This window comes from Anolis carolinensis, chromosome 1 (genome assembly GCF_035594765.1).
Source record: "Anolis carolinensis isolate JA03-04 chromosome 1, rAnoCar3.1.pri, whole genome shotgun sequence".
In the NCBI taxonomy this organism is placed as follows: domain Eukaryota; kingdom Metazoa; phylum Chordata; class Lepidosauria; order Squamata; family Dactyloidae; genus Anolis; species Anolis carolinensis.
In genome coordinates, this window is record NC_085841.1 from 274,606,783 (window position 1) to 274,617,767 (window position 10,985).

The window sequence follows — 10,985 nt, forward strand, 5'->3', positions numbered from 1 at the left end:
GACCTCCATTAAGTTAATTGAAAGGAGGTAACATTTTCCTTGCAGAGGCCTGAGAAATTATGCTCACCTCTCAATGACTTAGATGAAGGGCTAGAAGGCATGAACATCAAGTTTGCAGATGACACCAAACTGGAAGGGATAGCTAACACTCCAGAAGACAGGAGCAGAATCCAAAACAATCTTAACAGATTAGAAAGATGGGCTGAAACTAACAAAATGAAATTCAACAGGGACAAATGCAAGATACTCCACTTAGGCAGAAAAAATGAAATGCAAAGATACAGAATGGGGGACGCTTGGCTCGACAGCAGTACATGTGAAAAGGACCATGGAGTTCCCGTGGACAACATGTTAAACATGAGCCTACAATATAATGTTGTGGCTAAAAAAGCCAATGGGATTCTGGCCTGCATCAACAGGAGTATAGTGTCTAGATCCAGGGAAGTCCTGCTCCCCTCTATTCTGCCTTGGTCAGGCCACACCTGGAATACTGTGTCCAATTCTGGGCACCGCAGTTGAAGGGAGATGTTGACAAGCTGGAAAGCGTCCAGTGGAGGGCGACTGAAATGATCAAGGGTTTGGAGAACAAGCCCTATGAGGAGCGGCTTAAAGAGCTGGGCATGTTTAGCCTGCAGAAGAGAAGGCTGAGAGGAGACATGATAGCCGTGTATAAATCGGTGAGGGGAAGTCATAGGGAGGAGGGAGCAAGATTGTTTTCTGCCGCCCTGGAGACTAAGAGGCGGAACAATGGCTTTAAACTACAGGAAAGGAGATTCCACCTGAACATGAGGAAGAACTTCTTAACTGTGAGAGCGGTTCAGCAGTGGAACTCTCTGTTCCGGAATGTGGTTGAGGCTCCTTCTTTGAGGGCTTTTAAGCAGAGGCTGGATGGCCCGTGAGGTCGCTTCCAACTCTATCATTCTATGATTCTATGAATGGTTGTTCAGGTATTTTGAGAGCGATACTTCTTAGTTAGTGGCTGTCATATTTGGACTTAGTAACCATTACAGCAAATCTCCTGAGAAATCAAGATGACAGGAAATAATAATATGAAAGGAGGAGGGTCACTGGACTGGGAGGATAAACCATAAAGAAAGGTCACTACAGAGGAGACATTTCTCCCTATCCTAGATAACAAACATGCCGCCTTACTGTAATTGTTCTTTTCAGGGAGCCATCTTTATCCTTTCTTCTATTATTCTCACCTTCTCCCATGTAATCTTAATATAGCACCAAAATTGAGAGTGTGAGAGCTATATGTTCCTGGCAATAATGTGGCTTCCAAACTTTCCAGCCAATGGAGCCACTACAGCTCTTCCTTTGTTATTATTCTACAGCAGCGCAATAGTAGACTCACTCACAGAGGTCGCCTACCTTTCTTGATAGAATCTTATCCTGAAAAATTTCCAAGTTTAATATCTTGGCCTCACATTGGTACAAAGTGTGTTCTTACTACAAGAGAACACTCCCATAACTTATGCCTGAAGTAATTCCGTAGTTCTTCATATAGCAGGACAGAAGTATATTGCCATTTCTTAAAGCCACTCTCAGAAATCCATTGGTTTCAGCACATGGATCACACTTCAGTGCTGTAAAAGAATGCAACCATGAAGTGTTAGATTTGGCAGATGTGAGTCCAAAGAAGGATTTTTAAGAATAACGTAAGATTGGCTTGAAATATTGAAGCATGACATTTTATATTCCCTTAGTTACTGCTGTGGAGGCAAGAAATTGGGATTTGAAGAACATCTGTCAGGAGGTATAAATGACTGAAAAAAAGGAAGGGAATGGATGAGGAATCTAAAACCTGCCCACTGAATATTAAGGCTTTGCAATAAACTATTTGTTTTGCAAGTATCCAGTGTGTCCCTTCAACATACAAGAAAGTTCAAGGTACAACTTTTGCCTTACCCCACATTTCCAACTGGGCTGAGCAAGAGGAAATTGCTCTCTTCTTCTTCATAAGGCACTTCTAAACAGACGATCAATCAAAAGACATTTGGATACTATTTTGTCTCTTTCCCTTCATGGATTTTCTTTGGTTTTAATGAGAAAACAAAAGACAAATGTAAACTGAAGACAAAATTATCTTTACTTAAACTTCCATTAAAGAGGTAGTCACATTTTAAAAACTTGAAGCACCCATTAGATATCGACTGGTTAATTTTTTCTCCCCTTGGATCTTTGCTTTAGGTCTATAATATAAAATAATAATAATAATATAATAATAGCAACTTTATTTTTGTATCCCGCCTCCATCTCCCCAAAGGGACTCGGGGCGGCTCATGTGGGGACAAGCCCAACAGCACAAGTTAGAAAATCTCAGCTCCTCTCTCCTCCCAACTTCTGAAATGATTACCACAACATTTGCAAATCTGAAATGTTCTTCTGTCGGTATTACATAGGGAAGGCACACTGTGACATTCTCTTCTTTGACAAATCCTTGACACATATAGCTTTGGCTCTCTTCTAATGGGCTGTGGGTTATTCATAGTATCGCTGATACAGTGACTCTCACTGGGTGGGAAGAAAGAGAGATTGCGAAGTGTGGGGATTGTGAGTGTGTGTGTGCCGGCATGCATTCCTGATTTGGAGCCAACGAGGGGTCTGGGCCACCAGGGACACTTGAACGTACATAGTGCTCTCTCTCTCTTTTGTTCTTTTTGTTCTTGTGCTCTACAAATAGTGCTGACAGACTGGCAGTACATTTGCTGATATTTCTTCTTGATTGATGCTTTTCAATAACCTGTCTCTGTCAACTTTTTGCTGCAGTTCGTATAAAATTACATATCTGCCATATTTTATAGAAAAGAGCAGACAGGCTTTCTCTGGGAATGACTGTGATAGTTAAAATGCCATCAGTTATGGCTGATGGAATTCTGAGCAAAAATATGTTAAAAATAAATAGGGCTGGCAATAGAATTTGGGCTGAATTCTTCTTCTCTTTTATAAACGCTGTGTTTATTCAGACTTTTGAAATACTAAATGCAGCAAATCAAGTCAGAGTGTGAGTTATAGTATTAAAAAAATTAAACAAGCTTTGCCACAGTCATGGGAGCATGTAGTCCACCATTAAATAAATTCCTTCTATGTCCCCCACCCCCACCCAATAACTTAGAGCAATTGGTGCACAGCATCTCAATGGTGCAATGGGTGAAACCCTTGTGCCGTCATGACTGCTGACTTAAAGGTCAGTGGTTAGAATCCGTGGATTGGGGTGAGCTCCTGTCTGTCAGCTCCAGCTTTCCATGTGGGGACATGAGAGAAGCCTCCCATAGGATGGTAAAACATCCGGGCATCTCCTGGGCAGCGTCCCTTCAGATGTCCAATTCTCTCGCACCAGAAGTAACTTGCAGTTTCTCAAGTCACTCCTGACACGAAAAAATGGACATAGTATTTAAAATGCGATCTGGTGAAGAACAGAGTAGAATGATTATTTCCTTCAAACCAAGTTAAACTTTGAGACTTTGCATTAACTTTCTGAGTTGCCACATGACACTGTTGGCTCATATTCAGGTTGTGATCTATTATGACAGTTTGGTCTTTTTCTGTTGCCTACTAGTCCAATTTTCCTCATACTCTACCTGTGTCTCTAGTTTGTTTTTGAATCTAAATGTAAGACTTTAATCTATTTCTATTTAATCCTATCTTGTTGTTCCACTTGGCTGAGTTCTTTTTGATTCTTTATCTTGTGTTCTGCAGTGTTGTGCTCCCTGCCTGTTCCATATGCAGACTCTTCTCTGCGTCATTTTTTAAAAAATTAAACAGCTCATGGCCTAGAACAGAGCTCTGGGGCACTCCACTTAAGATGAGGTCTATCTATACATATTTTTTTGTGGCTAGTGGTTCTGGGAATGTTGAATCCTGCCCCATACCAGAGGAATCCATGGATGAACATAATAGAGCTACAGTAGAGTCTCACTTATCCAACATAAACGGGCCAGCAGAATGTTGGATAAGGGAATATGTTGGATAATAAGGAGGGATTAAGCAAAAGCCTATTAAACATAAAATTAGGTTATGATTTTACAAATTAAGCACCAAAAACAAATACAACAAATTTGACAGAAAAAGTAGTTCAATACGCAGTAATGTTATGTTGTAATTACTGTATTTACAAATTTAGCACCAAAATATCATGATGTATTGAAAACATTGACTACAAAAATGCGTTGGATAATCCAGAATGTTGGATAAGCGAGTGTTGGATAAGTGAGACTCTACTGTACTTACTACTTACAGATCTTCATAGATGAGAACAAATTAGCAGGTAACATGAGAGCGAGAGATAACATCAGTGCCATTTTGCTGTGCTGAGTTGCCTGTTATGCCTCTAAAAAAGATCATGGCCATAAAATAACTCTTTTAGATTTTAGGTATGGAAAATTTTAAAACAATGAACTGTATTACACCAGCACATGGTGAACCCATCTAAACCTACGTTGTTATATTGGCTCAGCCTCAGCCACTAGTCCCTGCCAAATACAGAATTCGGACACCAGATGTCAGGAATTTCCAGTATTTCTTTGGATCCCACAGGGGAGATAGTCTGAGGAACAGGCACAACAAATGCTTGCAAACAAAACAAGACACAAAGGTTTCTGTAAACAGATGATCCCATTGCATTCAGCCCCAAATTACAACACAGCAATTTCCACATTTTTTCAGTCTTAGATCATACAACAAGTGTCACTTGAGAAGAATGTGGTGGGGAATGGTCATGCAATAGGCTAGCCATGTGTGTCTAGCGGAACCCAGTTGTAGACGTGACTTCTCCAAGGGAAAAGGGCTTTAATAATAAGCAAGTGTATCAGGTTTCTCAAAACACACTGTTGGGGTCATCAGAGCAGTTGGCAGTGATGCGAGTTCTATGACCTGCCTCTGAACTTTTCAAACTCATTTCCTGTCAAGCATCAGACCCAAGAGGACAAGCGAAGAGCTGTTAAGTTCTTCTCTAGAGCCGTCTCAAATTAGAATTCCAGTAATGTCTTGAATTCCATTTCACTTGTCCTCAACTGGCCAATTTTGGTTCATGTGGATCTTGAATTTGTGTGCCAGAACAATCATTCTTGGCAGAAGAGGAAGAGGTCAATAGATTCCATTGTTTCAGCTGAAGAGAATAATTAGGTAGATCAGAAACCAAATATGGTTATAAAGATTGTCAGAGTCTACTTTGACAGTAAAGGTTTACTCAGATTTACCAAAAGTATTATCCCCGTACCCTATGCCCAGTTGCTATAGAACAGTTTCTTGTTATCAAGAAGTCTTCCCCAAGGAAAATAGAGTGGATGCCAACGGCTTTGCAATCAATAGTCTTCAGAATATTTAGTATTAGGTGGTCCCACATGCAGTTCTTCTAGATATCATCAGAACTGCTACTCATAATGGGACCAGGTCTCTGGTATCTGTGGAAGGCCCATGATCATTAGCACTTTATGTACAGTTGCTGTGTTTAACAAGCATGGGTCCATTTGTAGTAACTGCTTTTAGCACAATTTCTGGGGCACATTGTTCTGGGATGGTTTAATCAGTTCATGGTTTGAGATGAACCAACATAGGGAAATCTAGGCAAGTGATATCTAGGAGCTGCTGTAATCATTGGCTGACGTTAAAGTGAAGAGCAAGGCAAAGCAGGCCAGGCCTTACAATGAATACAAACCCCACAGAGAAGGAATGTTCTTAGAGGCAGGGCTAGACTACAGGGATCTTTGAAGCTGGGCTAATCAAATGTTTTACAAGCAACACATAAGTGAAGCCAAGATTCTCCTTTTCCTGCTTGCAAGAGTATTTTTGGGGTCCTTGCTCTAAACACTTAGAACTCCTTTTCACTAGCATTTGTACTCTTTGGCTCTACCAGCTCGACCTATGCACAGAATGCTTAACTTCTCATTGATATCCTTGTGGTTTTGTTTTTCTTCACTACACAATGAAAGGATCCAGTGTGGTGTGTTGGGAGACTAGGGTTTGAATCCCCACTCAGGCATAGAAATAGAAACCCACTGCTTAATCTAGGCCAAGTCACATTTTCTGAGCCTCAGAGAGAGGCAAGGGTAAATATCATATGAATATGAATAAATCTTCCCAAGAAAATTCTAGGATGTGGTCACTATAAGTCAACTATTGGAGTCAACAAAAACATATAACCATACAATTACAGTGGGCACTGGGTAGTCTGCCGAGGTTTGGTGCCAGGGCCTCCGTAGGTACCAAAATCCATGGATGCAAGTCCCATTATATATGATGGCATAGTGAAATAGTGAGCCTTATATCAAATGACAAAAATCAAGGTTTGCTTTTTGGAATGTTTTAAAAAAATATTTTCAAGCTGTGGATGGCTGAATCAATGCATATTGGGGGGAATTCTATATATCCGGACTGATGTCAGTTGGAAGAGACATAAATGAGCTAGATCAGTGATTTTCAACCTGTGGGTCCCCAGGTGTTTTGGCCTACAACTCCCAGAAATCCCAACCAGTTTACCAGCTGTTAGGATTTCTGGGAGTTGAAGGCTAAAGCATCTGGAGACCCACAGGTTGAGAACTACTGAGCTAGATGGATAATTAATTTGATCTGGTATAAGCCAGATTCTTATCTAAACAATAAAAATAGTTTCCTAGTAACCCCCCTTCGACCGTTCATTGTCACCATTCCAGTTTTTTATCACTGGCTTGTGAACCAGAGAACAAATTGTCTGTCCAGAATCACCTCAGCGCCCACCATGATGGAAACCACCTACACAGTATGTTATGCGAGAGCAAAAATTATTTTCAACTTTCATTACTGGAATCATTTGGAAATATTAAGGCAACTTGGTGAGTTTGTGCTGTATTTTGTTAAACTTTTCACTGACCTGAAGAATCCGGCAATACAGAAGGAAGAACGCTTTCACCCTTACGTTTTGACATAGGGCCCTGTTTAGACAAAGAAATCATTTAAGAAAGAGTACAGCTTTCGCAATACATTGCAGTGGAGCTCAATTGTATCAGGTGAAATATATTCAAGAGTTTTAATGATTCTGCACCTTCTCTGAGACGAAGGATGCTACAGTGATTAAAAGCAGCACAGATGGAATTTCCTGTTTTGAAAATAAATTAAGTATCAAGGAGGACAAATGGACATTTTAGAACTAGATCTTAAACATCCTATGTTTTGAATATTTGCTGTTACTTGCAGCCAAATTGACTTCAACTTATGGTGACACTGCAATCCAGAGACCTCCAAGAGCCAGTCAACAACTGCTTTGCTCAGGCCTTGCAAACCCGTGTCCTTGATGTCTTTGAATCTATAATACAATCTTCCTCTTTTTCCCACTGCCTCTTTTTCCCCACTTTTCCTAGCATTATTATCTTTTCTAGTGATTCATGTCATGCCATGAAACATTCTCTTTGTATTTCCTTGGAATGTGCCATTGGGTTCTATTTGAAAGGACTAGTTAGGCCCATTGAACATTGAGGCATACCATTGAGTTCTGTAGTCTATTATGAGCATAGCTAAATTTAAATCCAATCCATTATATTAAAATATGTATATCTAGGATGATTCCATAAGAGGTAAAGATATTGAGGAACTTGAACTTTTTACTAATTCATGTTCAAAACAAGAGTTTGCTTGTATATAGAATTGGAATTATTCTTGATTTAGCTGTATATTATCTAACTTTAATTACTGTGGCTCCCCAAGTCTCCCAGTCTTGCTCCCTAAGAATCAGAAATGGAAGACAATAAGTTAAGTTGGATTTCCTCTATTGGGGACTAACAATATGAGCTTGGTCTTTATTTCTAACAGATTCCAAAGCTGGTCACAATAACTTATAGTTGATAACTGCCATCAGCTCTACTTTGACTTATGCCAAAGTTTCTCAAACTGTGTTTTGGACTTCAGCTCCCACAGTGCCTAACAACTGGCAAGCTGACTGGGATTTCTGGGAACTGAAGTCCAAAACACCTGGAAGAGCACAGTTTGAGAAACATGGACTTATGCCAGTCCTCTGAATGAGAGACCTCCAAGTCATCCTGTCGTCAACAACCCTGCTCAGGTCTTGCCGATTCAAGAACTCGGCTTCCTTGATTGAGTCTATCTACCTGTAATATGATCTTCAATTTTTCCTTCTGCCTTACCAAGCTTTACTGTCTTTTGTAGTGAGTCATGTGTTCTCATAATATGCCCAAAGTACAACAGCCTTAGCATAACCATCTTGGCTTTTAGGGAGAGTTCAGCATTGATTTCCTCTAGGATTCGTTGATTTTCTTTTAGATTTTTCTTTTTTTTTGCTTTTTTTACTTCATCTCTATTATGAGGCAAAGTATGGAAAATCTTGACCTGTTTCAATGTCTTCCTCATCTGTTTTAAAATTATGTGCATAATCTCTGATCATTATTTTTGTTTACTTAATGTTCAACCTACTTTCACGTTTTCTTCTTTGACTTTCCTCAGTAATTATCTCAAATCTTTGCTATTTTCTGTTAGTTGGTGTCATCTGCATGCCTTGAATTGTTCATGTTCCTTCCTTCAAATGTATTAGCTTCTTTCTCTGCATCTAATTCTGCATAATACATAGGTTACATTTGGTATTATACTAAATGTATACGGTATTATACCGAAGCCAGGATTTTGATTTTTTTTGGGGGGGGGGGCTGAGAGAGGATCTACCCTAGCAAACCTACCGTATCTCCATGCATATGGGATATATTGAGCATGGTGATCAGATCATGATATGAATAAACATAACAGTTTAAATAATACCGCCCTGAGTCCTCTCGGGTGAGAAGGGTGGGGTAGAAATGTTGTAAATAAATAAATAAATAAATAAATAAATAAATACCAGTAAGACCTTGTATGGGAGATCAATGCAATAGTCCTGTGGTTACTGTTATTTCTGGAGTCCCCTTTCTTGGGGTTTGGAATATATACTGAGCATCTCCAACATGTGAGCCATTGCTTCCCCCTCTCCATATTTGATGACAGGTTTTAGTTAAGAGTAGATACTCCCCCGGTGACGCAGCGGCTTAAACCACGGAGCTGCTGAACTTGTTGACCGAAAGGTGGGCAGTTCGAATCCAGGGAGCGGGGTGAGCTCCCGCTGTTAGCCCTAGCTTCTGCCAACCTAACAGTTCAAAAACATGCAAATGTAAGTAGATCAACAGGTACCGCTCCAGTGGGAAGGTAACAATGCTCCATGCAGTCATGCCGGCCACATGACCTTAGAGGTGTCTACAGGCAACGCCAGCTCTTCGGCTTAGAAATGGAGAGGAACACCAACCCTCAGAGTCGGACACAACCAGACTTAAAACCTTTACCTTTACTCTTTAGATACGTCTCAGTAGTTTGAAACAACTTTGTTGGTATGCCATTTATTTCTGCTGATTTATTTCTCTCAAGTACTTTGAGAACAGCTTCTACTTAATTTTCTAAATCTGTAGGTTCATCTTCACATAGTTCTTCCTTGGCTGAATCTGTCGTCCTTTCATCCCTTTTATATATGGTAATTCTTCCTCACATTGTTTACATTGGCTTTTTATTTCTACTTGGTAATGTAATGTACTCCTCTGCTGGTTGTAGAGCATCCTGACTCTTGGATTAAAATTCTCTTTGATTTCTCAAATTCTGTTTTAAAATAGCTACAATAAAACTAGCAGAATGGGACAACTGAAAGAGCCCATTTTTTTTTATCTTATATGTTGTTTAACAGTTACATGAAAACATCAAAGGATGTCATTCAGAAATTTGGGACATTAATGCCTTCAATAAATAGTGAATAGAAAGAACAAATGGAAAATCACCCTTCACTTTGTAATGCAAGTATCATACTGGATACAAATTATCCATGAAACTTAAGGTATCGTAGATGACAATGTCCTTAAGAGTTATGACAGAGTTCCCATCTGAATATCTTCACTGTGGACAAGCATGTGTATGGATATATGGGGAAGTTGTACCTGATGAAAACATCCAAATACTTTTAAATTTTTGTTCAGCTAATGGGTCACATTGAACATGATGAAAAATTCAAAATAAGTTGTTTAAATTAGTTTTCAACATGGCTTACAAGGTCATACTGACTATAGAAGAGTTCCCATATAAGGAGAGGATCTAGGTCAGTTTAGTTTGGAAGTATATTGTGTCTATAGACAAAAACTGTTTAGAAACTTTGCCTTGTGGAATTAATCCTAGACACAATGATCTCTTAGATTGCAGAAGTTATTTTATCCTGACAACTAGCAGTTAATATTTTTAATTAAGTCAGTATATTAGTTGACCATGTTGCTTTATCAAAATAGTAGAGTCCTGTTGCTCTTAAAGGCTAAAATGTTTATCATGGCATAAGCTGTTGTGACCCAAATCTTACATCATTAGATGCATGGAATGTTTCCCCATTCATCAGATATGTCTATACATGGGAGTAAAGAAAAAAATAAATGTAAACAACGGGATTCACAGGTCATGAATTACAAGAAGCATAGTCAGTGACATGTCTAGAGATAGCTCAAACTGAGTATGCAGAATCTTTGCCTAGGAAAATATTACATATTAGTTCTCTTACATGTCTTGGCTGTTTGACCTCAATGTTTGCATCTGTGGGTTTCCTCTCCTTGTGTGTTTCTACAGTCTGCCAGCGGGAGACGCTTCATACGGTTTATGGAAGTGGTCTCCAGGCCACAAAAGCTCACGTCACTCTAAATTTGTGATCCTTTAGGCAACGTCCAGGGCTTGTAAAGTGAAGTCTTTAATATACGAATGAGGAAGTATGTCTCATTGAATTTAGTAATATTTTCAAATAAATCTGTGTAGGATTGCATTGCAAAAAAGACACCAAAACCATAACCACTTTTTGGGGGATGTGATATAACAGTCAGAATTTTGTGAGTGTTGTGTTATTTTAAATAGTAATAGTTCAAATAAAAGTCACTTTTCCAACAGGAATAAAAGAAGTTGAAAAAGAAGGGAGATAATTCTCAACTATCCCATGATTAGCAGACTGCTCTTTG